The sequence below is a fragment of the Ambystoma mexicanum genome, chromosome 2q (genome assembly GCF_040938575.1).
Source record: "Ambystoma mexicanum isolate Mex_15411 chromosome 2q, UKY_AmexF1_1, whole genome shotgun sequence".
Classification (NCBI taxonomy): domain Eukaryota; kingdom Metazoa; phylum Chordata; class Amphibia; order Caudata; family Ambystomatidae; genus Ambystoma; species Ambystoma mexicanum.
This window is the reverse complement of record NC_090924.1, coordinates 624,307,856-624,322,744: the sequence shown is the minus strand read 5'-3', so window position 1 is coordinate 624,322,744 and position 14,889 is coordinate 624,307,856. Positions and strand designations below refer to the sequence as shown.

General features: G+C 46.2%; 1 protein-coding gene across 1 annotated transcript in view; it reads right to left on the bottom strand.

Annotated features, from left to right (window-relative positions):
* Positions 1 to 14,889, bottom strand: part of TXNDC11 (thioredoxin domain containing 11) — a 1,034,390-nt gene that overhangs the window by 601,412 nt on the left and 418,089 nt on the right. The gene's annotated exons all lie outside the window — the stretch shown is intronic.

Sequence of the window (14,889 nt, the reverse complement as noted above, 5' to 3'; positions counted from 1 at the left end):
CGCCATTCCTGCACAACAACCTGGTAGAGCTGCTAATCCCCCTACCAGCTCCTGTGATCACCGTGACAGATCAGGGAACTCATCTCAGCATACATGAGGCCCGCAATGAGGCCGCCCTTGCTTGGCAGCGAGACATGGAGGCAAGAGGACCTTGCACCTTGCCAACTCACAGCCCTATATGAAGTACAGTAGGGCAACTGTGGCCTTGCTAAGAAGAAGGGGCAGTATAATACCAGCCGATATGCATCAAATTAGCATGTTGCAAAGGCTATGACTCAGCACACATGGCAAGTCCACAGAGGCTAATGCACATGGATAACCGGTGATGCCTAATCCTGGAGAGGATGGAGCAGTCGGTGATACAACTGTGGGCATGTGAGCACCAAGGCGGAATACTTTCTACCTCTGCAATACCTACAATGGAATCCGAGCAGGGCAGTCCCTCACGTCACTATGCTCAACTGTTCCACCCCCAAACCCCTAACCCTCCCCCGGCATGGGAAGAGGCCATGTCACCAATAACATGTACATTAGAAATGCAGTGTGTGTAGGGTAGGAGGGCGGATGGGTGTGTGAATGGAGATGAAATGGGGGAGGAGCATGTATATCTTGGCATGTTTTCTTTTACAAATGAGGCACTCGCGATAAGTCACACTGCGTGGGGCACACTGCAATATCTCCTACCCTGGTTCCTATGCAAGTTAGCTAGTGCTATAACGTTAGCACTACTGCACCCTTAGTGGGCATGTGGTATTACATGTCCCAGCCAACATTTTCCCATGTAATAAACAGGTATTGCATGCCTTCTGTGGTCATTACGGAACTCACACTGCATTAACCACCAACATGGATGTCAATGTTTTCCAAGATTCGTGCACAGATCATGCCCTATTACAGTACATTACTGGAGATCTGCCCTGTGCAAAAGTCCCATTGATGCTATACAGGGCACTGCCTCTACCATAGAAAGCTTCTTATGCACACTCTTGTAAAGAAGGCAGAAGTTCCAAAGTCCTGACATAAGTGCCATCCATCCCAGAGTTCAAAGAAAATGGTCCAATACTTTCTTTCAGATGTTCTGCTCATCAAAGTCTGGATGTCCAATATGTGCCTCTTCTTCATCTTCGTCATCATTATCCTGCAGGCTGTCAAGTGTTGGCTCAGGGACATGTCTCCTGATGCAGAGGTTATGCAACATACCACAAACAAGGACAATGTTGCCGACCTTTTGTGGGTATATTAGTGCCCTGCCCATTCAGTGCAGGCAGTGAAATCTTGCCTTGAGGATTCTGAAAGCCTTCTCAATTGTTCTTCTGGTACTGATGTGTGCTTCATTGTAGCACCTGTCCTGTGGGCTATGGGCAGGGGTCATGATGTGATGTCAGCATCTATGGCAGCATACAGTGGCCTGCATTACCTGTGATGATGAATTAAAAGGGCATGTCACAGCACAGTATTAGAGAAGTTCTCCTTTCATGTAATTGGCATAAATGGTTGAAGGCCTGCATGGGCATACACGTGGGACGCTGAAAACAGCAAAGTGGGACCTACAGGTCACTTTAAACAGTTAATGCATACGATCTTTGAAGACAGAAACACTGTTCTAGCACATAATTGAAGGCCTCTACTTGACAATTGGAAACCCAATGGGTTTTGATCTTAATGACCTTAAATATACTTGCCAGAGAAAGAATTGCACCAACTGATGATTTCAATAAGCACTTATTTGACAAAAATTAATCTGTGAACAATGTATCACCCATTTGCCACTGTACGGCCTTGAAAATGACAAGTATTGGTCAAAACACATGTCGGCTAGGCTAGGGAACAGCATTATTTGTCATCAACTATTTGATTATACTTAAAATTGGATAACACGCTTGGTTAGAGAAGAGACCCACTTTGTCAGACCAGCAATGTAACACTGACACCAATTGATTGTTTCTATTACGTTTTGGAAAACTTTATTGGAGATCAGCGCAGTTTCTTTGGTGAATTATTGTCAATCCTGCATGGGCATAGCTGTTCTGTAGAGCGACATGCTGTGCACTTGCCTTCTCCATCCTGCCCCTGATAATTTGCCAGGTATTCCCCTCTGTATACTGTGATGAATCCAATGGGGTCATCACTCCTTTGCCGGCAGTGACCTCTCCCCATATGGCCAGGGGATTGCAGCTGCTACCGGATCCTGACCCCGGGGGTGGCTATATGAGGGAGCATGGGGCTGGGAGGCAGCCCTCAGGAGGGTGTCATATCATCGGAGGATCACAAGCTATCTCTCTTTTTATTTGAGGATACCCCTGCCATTCCCCATGCCTTAATGGTAGATTGTCATACCTCCCCTCACCCACCTAGCAAAGGTACCGGAAACACTTACACAGGACCTGTATACAAGTCCATAAAATCTGACTTGCCTTTCAAGACTCCAGAAAACATCTTTCCAGGCTCTGCATACAAGTTATCAGAAACAGACTATCACTGCCCTAAAAACAAAAATACTGTGACTAAGAAGATGAGCCAAGTAATGTAGATCACTGAAAGCCAGAAGCACATGCTGTGCTCTAGTTATTGCACGAACAAGTCTGATGCCGGTAGATTTAAACCGGTAGACCAGCTGACAGGCAGACACTGGCTGGAGAATGCTACTTCTCTCGGTGCTGACCGAGAGGCTGATACTGTGTCCGTGGAGCCAACCGGCTCGCCGACAAGGAAGAAGGGAGCGAACTGCAAGCAGGAGTATGCTGCGAGAATGCCAGAAGAAAACCAAAGACTTGTGGGGGTTCGCAGGTACTGGAAAGCAGCCTCCACAACACCGAAGCCCGGAACGACGATGAGTAGATGGGCGGGAGCCGCAAGAGGTTTGAGAAGCAGAGAAGCAGAGGCAGTGAAAAGGAATGGAACACTGAAAAACTGCCACAGGTTTCCTGTGAGAGAATCAACCTACGCTAGCAAGAACCGGCGAGTCCACCCAAGGGAAGAGGGGACATCGGAGCATATTGGCAACCCTGCCAAAACAGAAAAAAAACTTAAATGAAGTTTAAGAGAACGAACAAGTGAACATTTCTTAAAAAGGCAGAACAGAATAAGTATAAGAGACAATTAAGTTTGTAAGTGTGTGCAGAGCCCACATGAGAACATCCCCGACAGGGGAGTATACCAGGCAGATGCAAATTGCAAATGTGTTCAGATAAGAAAAGCCCTGGCATGAAAGCCTACCAGGCATCGTCAAGTTGACCAGTGTGTAATATACAATACCCAAGACTAGCAAAAGGCTGTGGAAAAATATTTAAGAGGAGAAGACCAGGCAGGAGAGTACAAAACGCCTGCCATCACACATAAATGTCTCAATAATAGTGCCCCCCTGTACCTCTCCCAGAGATTTGTTAAACCCATCACTGACAGACCTACCAGAAAGGCCTACATTAAAATGGTCACCATTGCCAAAACCCTCAAGACCTGCGCAGGAGGATCTAGCTTCCCTTTCATCGCTGCGACTCAAAGGAACTCCCTACCACTGCACTTAAGGAGCACTGAATCACACACAGCCTTCAGAAAAGTCATCAAAAATATTTTGTTTAAAAAGGGGCGTCTGAGCTTTTGTTGCCTCCCTTTTTTCTGTTCATCACTTCACCAATGCACTGTAACCTCTCTGCTATTCTATGAGTTATGATGTATGCAACACCTAATTTTCCATGTACCTTTTTCACGTGATTATTTCTAGGTTTTTGCTCTCTGTAACCCACAAGCAAGACTTTGTACCCTGTAACTAAGACACTTTCTTGCAACAGCGCCTCGATGCCCTTCGGCTGCAGTGCGCTTTACAAATACAAATAAATAAAAAATAAATACATCGGGTATCCTAACAAGATACAGACTAACAGCCAAATTGTTTTATATACCAGTTGTGTTGTCGATCAAAAGAAACTTAAGGAACTGATATTCTTGAATATGAAACAGAGTGAAGAGAAATCCAGGGGAAGGGAACAACCCTCTGGAACAAGGAACTCAATCCTTCTGGAACTTTTTGTGCTGGAATTACACATTTCCCTTTTGAACATTTGTACACTACTAAAGGCCAAAGTCATTTTCCCTTTTGAGCATAGAGTTGTGTTTTAGAATGTGAGGGTAAAATAGTACTTTGGACACAGGACCGTTTTGCTTTGGACATTCCGACATTGACAGAACCTTAATTTTTGTTTTAGGTAGGGAAACACCTCTTAGAGCAGGGACAGAGGTATTTCCCATCCCCCTTTTATTTTAATAAAAGCCTTTGACCAAAACCATGAATCCCCTGTGTCCGCGTATCATTCCTGTTCCTCACAATACACACCGCTCCCCATCTTTTCCCAGATATTCCCTCAGCATGCTCACTCAACAATTTCCTGATATTCCATCAGCATACTAAACCCCCCATAATTTTCCTAGTGTTCCCTCTGCATAGTCAACCCCATCATATCTCGGGTATTCACGCTGCACACTCATCCACCATCATTTCCCATATGTTCCCTCTGCATACTCACCAGCCATCATTGCACAAGTATTTCATTTGCAAACACCAACCCCTCATCATTTACAGGTATTCCCTCTGCATGCTCAGCTCCCCCATAATCTCCATGTATTCCCTCTACATACTCATCCCCCAACATTTTCCAAGCACTCCCTCTACATACTCATCCCCATCATTTTACAGCTAGTTACACTGTATGGACACCATCAACGGTCAGCCTGCTCGTGTGGAATGTCATACCCAAGAGCCATATCTGATGTCCGCCCTGCGTGGCCAAGGCAACTGGCACGCTGATGTTGCGCATTACCATGGATCATGTGTTATGCCTGGAAACCGAGAGCAGCAGCGGGTGATGCTTAAGTCAGCATCACATACCATCCGCATGAGTGCTGTATCTTGCAATTCCTGTACTCCTGGTCACAGACATGTGGGGTTCCCAATGTGACATGTGTACATCCAGGCCATTTAGGACATTCGAGAACTGGGTGATATCGTAGAACCTTCCTTGGTGGGTGTTGCAACTTGGGCTATGGCATACGACAGGGCATGTAAAACATGTGTGAGTAGATGTGAGAACATTGTCTGTGATATGACATGCACGCAACATGCCTAGTGATTGTTGGAAGGAGTCGGTGGAAAGTAAATGTAGAACAGACACAAACTTCACGTGAGGGGGGTATGGCTGTGCTAATGCAAATATGACTTTGGATCTCATCCTGCATTAGCTGCTGGACTTCCATGATGGTGTTCCTATCGAGAGGATACATGATCACTATGTGGCTACCTGAGAGGATCCATGGGGAGGGTCTTACAGTGGGGATGTGTGACCCTCTCCTCCTTGGCTATGCTCATCTTTGCTGTTGTACAACATCAAACGCCCTTCCTTCAAATATTCTGAACAGCGTTCCAATGTGTTGGACAGGGCTTGCTGGTGGTTTATGAAGTGTACTGTTTGACTGGACCTGAGGTTGACTCCTGTTTTGCTAGGTGTTCACACTTAAGAGTTTATTGCATGCTGTCTCTTACCTTTACCAGTGTTATACGCTTTGCAATGTGTGTTATTTTACTGTGCAGTATTTCCCTCTAAATATAACAAGAGCAGTAACAAATGCAATATTTGGAAATAATGCATGTTTTACCGTTCCAGTCACACTAAATAAGGCCCTAATACTGGTTCAGAGTGAGCTAGTCAACGAGTGAATTGGACACAAATATACAACAATGGGTATGGCAATGCCTTGTACAAGCATTTTATTCAATCCACATAATAGGCTTAAATCACCTTGATCAGGGAGACGCAAAAAGATTTGTATGCGTGTACACAGAACAGACAACTTAAAGAAGTTACTTACCTAAAAATATGCATGTCTGTATTTGCTTCCAGCTTAGAGGTGTATTCATCCTGCATTAGGTTATAAACACCTATATCTACTTTCCCAGATTTTAAAAATCTAGATCAGCATTTAGGAGGTTTACTTTGAGAATATCTCTGCTGCACAGTTTAATCCCCCCATCTTCCTATAAATCAGCAAGCCATTTTATAAGGAAATAGAAGCTAAAAACATCATATGAGAAATGACACATTAAGTTAATGGCCCTCAAGTAACAACATGGTGAATAATTGCATCCTGGGAACTAGATTATACAAAAATAGCCCCATTCAAGAACCGCATTTAGTGTCTGTCATAGTGTGAGCGATGTATCATTAGTCATTTACAGCTGGAGAAAGATTAGCATGCATTTTAGGAGAGCTGCTCAAGTTTGGGCTATTTTTATTACCAGGCATTAGCTTGAAAAAGTCACAGGCTACAGACAACTTTCCACTGATGCGCTCCATACTTGCAGTCACTGCCTGAATCCAGTGAGATCATCACCTCTCCCCAAGGGGGGAGCCATCCAAGTGAAGGCCACACCCCCCATTAAACAAATCAAAAAGTTGGGGGGTACACAACTGGAGGGAAAATTACACATGAAATGGAAATCTTTCCTAACACTCACCCCTCCCAGACCAAGGACAGGGCCACCCCACAACCCCCCCCTTGAAACTAGAGAGGTGAGCCTGCTACGCTTAACAACCTCTAGGGAACAGGATAAGTGGGATCCCTCTGGGGGAGGCATCGCCTAGGGGGACAGGAAACCCCCAGAGAGGAGGGTATTACCCAAATTGTTTGTTTACAATTGTTCGAATTAACAATTGACCGATTTTAAAGGGTCATAAGTGACCGACTATATATCGGTTTGGTAAATATATATATATGATACATTACTCATCGTAATCGTATTTCTGATGCTTGTATCTGCTTAGATTCACATGCTGTGCATAGGCCGACATCTAGTGCTGCGGAGTATTACAGTTTGTTTTTCGAAACTCGAAAATGGGCGTCGACACAGGGCGTGCCAGTAATACTATCCCTAGTGGGACGTCCACTGTACCCATGATCCCTCAGATTGTATTTTTTCTGACATGAGGTTGCATGAGGAGTAGCGCGAGTACAGATTATCCAAGCAGATAGATAGATAAGACTACAAGCATCCATGCGCCTTCTCTCAGTGGGGAGGAAGGGTGGGTCTCATGTGAATCTAAGCAGATACAAGCATCAGAAATACAATTACGGTGAGTAATGTATCTCTTCTGAGGCTTGTTGAATCTGCTTAGATCACATGCTGTGCATAGATTAGCGAGCAGTGTTAGAAGAAGGAGGTGGGATGTGAGAAGGGTCATGAGCAAATAAATGTCTTAAAACCGCTTGTCCCACTTGAGTATCTGTCTTGGAATGGGTGTCAATGCAGTAGTGCTGAGTAAAAGTGTGAATAGAGCTCCAAGTAGCTGCTTTGCAAATGGTGTCAAGGGGTACATTTGCAATGAAAGCCAGAGTGGCCCCAATGCCTCTAGTAGAGTGGGCTCTTGGCGTGAAAGGCAGAGTTTTTCAGAAAGAGAGTAACACAGCTGGATACAGTTAACAATCCACTTAGAGATGGCACCTTTAGAGGCGCAATCTCCCTCTCTGCCTGTAGCTACGGAGACAAACAGCTGATCTGTTTTCCTTAGCGGTCTGGTCTTGTTTACATAGTAGAGGAATGCCCTACGCACATCTAGGGTGTTTAGTTTCACGTCAGCCGAGCTTTGTGGGTCTTGGAAGAAAGTCGGAAGCTCGATGGACTGGTTCACGTGGAATTTAGAAATAAACTTAGGTTAGAACCTAAGGTGTGTACATTAAACCAATTTATCTTTATGAACTGTAAAGAATGGCTCCTGCACTGGCAGAGCCTGAATTTCACTGACCCTTCTTATAGATGTTATTGCGACTAAGAACGCCGTCTTATAAGTCAGGTGTTTGAGAATGCTTTTATGCATGGGTTCGAATTGGGGGCCCATGAGTTTAGATAGCACCACATTAAGGTCCCATCCTGGTGGTGGGTTTGAAATAGGAGGGGTGAAGTCTCTTTACTCCTTCCATGAAAGCTTTAACCACTGGTATCTTCGACCACGACACCTTGTTATGGGATGTGGTGTATGATGACAGCGCTGCCAGGTGTGCCTTCAGTGAGTTAAATACCAGTCCTGCATCCAGCAGGAGGAGCATGTAAGTGACAATTGTGGAAGGAGTGCAATCAACTGGGTTGACTTGCATATTCTGGCACCAGATAACAAATCGTTTCCATTTGTCAAAGTAGCAGTGCCTCGTGTTTGGCTTCCTTGATTACTTTAGGATGTCCATACATCTCTGTGGTAATTTGAGATGTCCGAACTCTATGACCTCAGGAGCCATGCTGCTAGGTTCATTGAGTTGGGTTGAGGATGCACCGTTTGACCTTGGTGCTGGGACAGTAGGTTGTACCAGCCCGGGAGTTTGATGGGTTCGCACACCGCTAGTCTGCATTGGTGTGGGAACCACGGTTGTCTCGCCCACATGGGAGCAACTAGAACGAGCGTCATTGACTCTCTGTTCATCTTATTGACCACCTTCCTGATGAGGTGTTGGTGGAAAAGCGTACGCAAACATCCCTGACCAGTTCATCCACAGGGCGTTCCCCTGGGAGTCTGGCTGGGGGAACCTGGATGCAAATCCTGGGCACTGTCTGTTTTCGCTTGTGGAGAATAGGTCTATAGTGGGGAAACCCCACTGAGAGAAGATATCTTTCTCTGTGTAGACACCATTGGTGTTCCTCTGGGAGGGGATCTCTGCTCAAAGCATCCGCCAGAGAATTGAGATCCCCTGGAACATGTTGAGATAACAGGAAGATCTTCCGTCTGAGTGCCCATATCCAAATTCTCGGGTCAAGCTTGGACAGATTTTGCGAACGAGTCCCTCCCTGCTTGTTTAGGTAAAACATGGCTGTAGTGCTGTCCGTCCGGATCTGCACTGACAGATTCAGCAGGTAGGGCTTGAACGCTTGAAGCGCTCTGAATACTGCCAGAAGCTCTAGCAGGTTGATGTGATTCTTGGCCACTGAGTCAGACCAGAGACCCTGAACTGTGTGGTGGAGGTGGTGAGCTCCCCACCCTGTCAGGCATGCATCGGTTGTGACTACCGCCTGTATCTCGGGATCGTAAAAGGGTTTCCCCTTGGACAGATTTTCTCTTGTCCACCAGTGAAGGCTTTGTACCAGTGTTGGTGAAAAAACCACTAGATCGTTGTCATGATCTCTGCTTCCAAAAGGTCAGGGTTTTCCCAACTCCCTTGGAAGCAGATCCATAACCCAGGTTCCGAGTGCCAACCAGTCCCAATTGGGACCTTTTGGACCCAGTCCTGGCGCCAGTGGCACCAGGCTCATAAATATGCCCAGTCCCAGCGCTGGAAGCGCCGGGCTCATAATGCTTGGGTGGACTTACCTGCAGCAGACCATGCTGCTTACTTGCCTGCCAGTTGAGCCTCTGATCCTCTTCTGTTTGGAACTACTTTTCCTGTTGGGTGGGGCAGGAGCCACTCCCTAGATTCAGAACACTGGAACTCTTCTGGAAAGCAGGAACTCTTTTCTTACCTAGGCGTGGCTGTGGAAGGAGACAACTAAGCATTACAGGAGGCTATTTAAACCACACCCGATGGATGAATCTTGCTTTGCGTTATTCTGCATCCTCTGCAGCAGAACGCTCATCGTGTCTTCTGCATCTGATCCGGGGCCTAAGGAAAAAGGCTTACCATCCTGAATCCAGTCTTCAGCAACACCTATAAAGACAAGAAAGAACAGGTTAGCATTACGGTCTTCAGTGACAGCTCTTCACTTACCTGGTCCATCGGCTGTCACCAACGCCTCGCGCTGCATTCCGGCATCTGAAAGACAAAGGCTTACCTACTCTTCGTGCGCTCCGGAGGTCTTCACACTGCATTCCGGCATCTGAAAGACAAAAGCTTACCAACTCTTCGCACGCTCCGGAGGCCTTCGGCGCTGACAAAACAAGGTGCGTTTAAAGACATTGGGGAACTTTAATACTCACGTGCCATTACTCCTTTCCACATCTAACCCAGTGGGTATTCCGGCATCCTGCAGCCGCTCCGAACTTGTACCTGCAAAATAAAAAGACAGTTAGAGCGCATCATGAAGCAGGCAACAAGCGCTTTCTTACATGCTTCCAGGCGCTTCTATTCATCACACGGGCTCCATCTTCAACTCACTTCAGCCCGTCATCCGCCATCGCAGGAACCCTGCAAAACAAGAGACATCATTACTAAAGACTTTAAAGACATTAGAATTACTCGAAACTTACCGTTCGTGCAGTAAACGACGGACAGCAGTCCTCTGAAGTCAAGAGGCCTGCTCCCCTTATCCAGTGAAGAAACTGGTTACAGCACCCTGCCCCGAGGCAGATGAAGAGCACAGCGTTCACTTACCTAAGGTGAGAGCCTTAACCTTTGGGGTTCTACAGGAGAAGAGAAAGGGAAGAAGAGAGACATTCAATAACCCAGTTCCTTAATCCCATATTTTCTATCTGCAGACATCTTACCCTTCGAGTCAGACATACAGTGCACAGAGGTCCAGCCCAAAGAGCCAGCCGTGTGTTACACATCACCTTTGAAGATACGGTATACGCCCAGTCAAGACCGGCGCCTCTACGGGAATCAGGTGAGCGTTACAGAACGCAAAGCCTACCACAACACTCCCGTCCAGGCGCTATGGAAACCTCGGATACCGACCAGCTAGCCCAGTTACTTGGGGAACTAAGGGCAGAAGTGCATGCAGCCCGTCAGGAAACGAACGCTCTAAGAAGGGAACTGATTATTTCCAAGGAGCGAACAGATGATCTCGCTAGACAATTGCTACAGCCACAAGCCGGACAGACCCCGTTACCCGCATCTGGGGGAAATCTTCCTTCTACATCCTCTATGAATCCAGTGCAGATCAACCTACCTGGGAATGTACCTCTGGCTCCGCCCGAACGATTTTCTGGTGACCCAAAGAGGTTTGCAGTATTTATCAATCAGTGCCGGTTGCATTTCTTATGCCGGCCAGCAGCCTTTCCAACTGATCAAGCTAAAGTTGCTTTCATGCTTTCATACCTTAGTGGCAATGCGGCAGACTGGTCGATCCCTCTAGTAAATCAAGATGATCCGGTCCTCCATGATTTTCAAGCTTTTCAGCTCAGTATGGAAAAACTGTTCGCAAGACATTCACAGGGGCAGGCCTTGGACAATGAGCTTCTTTCGTTGCGACAAGGTAATCAAGACCTTTTGGCTTATATTGCGTCTTTCAACAGACTGATAGTGGAAACTCAATGGCCTGAGGACAAAAGGATTACGCTGTTTTATAGAGGTCTACGTGGAGAGCTCAAAGATGTGTTAGCCCAAGTAGTGAATCCCCCACAAGATTGTTCGGACTATATAGACTTAGTCGTTCAAATAGATCACAGACTGCAGAACAGGAAGGCCGATTGTTCCAAGTTTGATGCTCGAGTATTTTCCAAACCGCCAACTCCTTCCAAAGGAGTAGACTCCAGGGAACCCATGCAAATAGGGGGTCTGAAAGGTCCTCTAACACAAAAGGAGCGGGAAAGGAGAAAACAGTTGCAATTATGCCTCTATTGCGGAAACTCGGGGCACTTTCTTCGAGACTGTCCGGTGAAACCTGCCAAGTAGGCAGTAGGAGCTGCAGTTACCAAAGTTACAAACTCTGAGCAGGGAAACAACCTCGCCCGACAAGAATAGAGGTCCTCTTGCCGAGCGTGAAAACCAGTTCCGTGACCTCGCATTTCGTGATACCTATGGTCCTCATTAGCCCTGATAATCCGGATCGATTACATGCAATTGAAGCTTACGTCGACAGCGGTGCCATCGGCAATTATGTGGATCATGAAATGGTTTTGAGGATGAATCTAACTCTTTGTCCCAAGGCTGTAAAGGACGTCATTACTACGGTGGATGGTACGGAGATAGCCTCCGGGCCAGTAACGCATACCACTCAAGAGGTGACGCTAGTAAGTCAAGATGGACACCATGAGAAGATCGTGTTCGATGTGATCAAGGCCCCTCAGTTTCAGATTATTCTAGGAATACCTTGGTTAGAGAAACACAATCCTCTGATCGATTGGCGAGCAAGAACGGTCCAGTTTCCAGAATGTGTCTCTACTTGTCACCCTCCACCTGGTGTTGCACTGGCAGCAATTTCTTCAGAGACTCCCCAGTTACCTCCCGAATACCTAGAATACCAAGATGTTTTCCGGAAGGATCAGGCTAACTCTCTACCTCCTCATAGGTCTTATGACTGCCAGATAGACCTGGTACCTGGATCTACTCCTCCTTGTAGTAGAATTTATGCCCTCACCGAGCCTGAGAACCTTCACCTTCGACAATACCTGGATCAATACCTGGCAAATGGGTTTATTCGTCCTTCCAAGTCCCCTGCTTCTTCAGCTTTGTTCTTCGTTCCAAAAAAGGAAGGAGACCTTAGAACTTGTATAGATTAACGCTCCCTGAACCAGATCACCGTTAAGAATAGATATCCGTTACCTTTGATCCCTGAACTCCTGGACCAAGTCAGAAAAGCATGCATATATACAAAGCTGGATCTTAGAGGAGCTTACCACTTGGTACGAGTAAAAGAGGGCGATGAATGGAAGACGGCCTTCCGCACCAAGTATGGGCTATTTGAATATCAGGTCATGCCCTTCGGACTTTGCAATGCCCCGGCCGCCTTTCAATATTTTATGAACGATGTCCTCAGAGAGCTCATAGATGTGTGTGTTGTTGTTTACATTGACGACATCCTCGTTTATTCTTCATCGGAATCTGAACATCGGAAACACGTGAAAATGGTCCTCGAAAGATTGCGTCAACACAAACGTTTCGCTAAGTTGGAAAAATGTGTTTTCAACGTGACTGAAGTTGAATTCTTGGGATTCATATTAACACCTGGCGGAGTGCGTATGGATTCAAAGAAGGTCGATGCAGTTCTCAAATGGCCATCACCATCCTCCGTAAAAGGTGTGCAAAGCATGTTAGGCTTCGCTAACTTTTACCGCAGGTTTATCCCCGAATTCTCTCGAATAGTCCAGCCCATCACTGCCTTGTTAAACAAAAACAAACGTTTTGAATGGTCTACCGAGGCGGAACAAGCTTTCCAGGATTTGAAGACTAAATTTATCTCTGCACCAATCTTAAAACACCCTCGCCCCGAACTCCCCTACATCGTGGAAACTGATGCTTCAAGCCTTGCCATGGGGGCAGTTCTATCACAAAAGGACCCGGTAACCAATCAGTTGCATCCCGTGGCATTTTGGTCCCGCAAATTCTCGCCTCCTGAAATCAATTACACGATTACTGACAAGGAACTTCTGGCTATCAAGTCTGCCTTCAAGGCTTGGCGGCATTATCTGCTGGGGGCCCGACACACCGTTACTGTGATTACGGATCACCGAAACCTGCAATATTTGAAAACCGCAAAAGCCCAATCCTCTAGACAACTCCGTTGGGCATTATTCTTTGCCGAGTTTGACTTCATAATTACCTATCGACCTGGTACAAAGAACGGTAAAGCTGATGCCCTTTCTCGGATGGGAGTGGAAGAACACTTGATCAACCCTAAACCTGTACCAACCATTCCCGAACAAAGAATTCTGGGTGTAATCGCCACAGAATCCATAGAGGAAGTTAAGGATAAAGCCAGGCAACTTGTAACTCCAGCAGACATACAGAATTGGCATCTGCAGGGAAAGGACATTGCAGTAAAGGACAACTTATTGTATTTCCAAGAACGATTATACCTACCCAGCACAGATTTACAGAAAAAAGTAATCTCTTGTTATCACGATTCTTTAATGGAAGGACATCCCGGTATGGCCAAGACCTCAGAAAAGATCAAGCGCTACTTCTGTTGGCCGTCTTGGAAAAAAGATATCAGAGACTTTATAATGTCCTGTGGAGTATGCACCCAAAACAAGAGTCAAAAGGAAAGACCAGCAGGCCTCTTACGCCCTATTGACATCCCACCTCGCCCTTGGCATACGCTTTCTATGGACTTCATCACCGATCTACCTCCATGCTCCGGATACAATACGATTCTAGTAATCGTGGACTTATTCTCCAAGATGGCGCATTTCATTCCGCTCAAAGGCTTGCCAACAGCAGCAACTCTGGCCCGAGAATTTCTCGAAAACATCGTCCGACTGCACGGTTTTCCTTCGGTTCTAATTTCGGATCGAGGTAGTCAATTTATTTCTCATTTTTGGCGAAGTTGCTGTCGGTCGGCTCAAATTGATGTGAGACTATCGACCAGTCACCACCCTCAGACCGACGGACAAACCGAGAGGACCAATCAAACTCTGGAACAGTATTTACGCTGCATGCTGCAACAAACTGAAAAAACTTGGAAAGACATCCTTTGGATAGCCGAATATGCCTACAATAACTCTGTCCATTCGGGAACTGGGAAAACCCCGTTTTTTCTTTTGTACGGCAGTCACCCTCGAACCTCGGAGTTGGATCCCCTCCAAGATCTTGAAACACCAGCAGTAGACTACCTGCATTCTACAATCACCCAAGCCTTTAAGGAAGCTGTTTCTCACCTTCAAAGGGCTAAAGAACAATACAAGAAAGGAGCAGATCAACATCGGAAGGTAGCCCCTCAATATCAAGTAGGGGATCAAGTCTGGTTATCCACCAAATATCTACCTCTAAAAGGGCCACGCACATTCAACCCAAGATACCTTGGTCCCTATTCCATCACTACCATAGTAAACCCAGTAGCGGTCAAGTTGGACTTGCCCCCGCACATGAAGATACATCCGGTCTTCCACGTCTCTCTATTAAAACCTGTGCAACCACAAACCCGACTAACTAAATCTCCAAAACCTATCCTAGTTGATGGAGAACTCGAGTTTGAAGTCAAAAGCATTCTGGACTCCAAGATCTCCAAATCTAAACTATTTTACCTAATTGACTGGAAAGGCT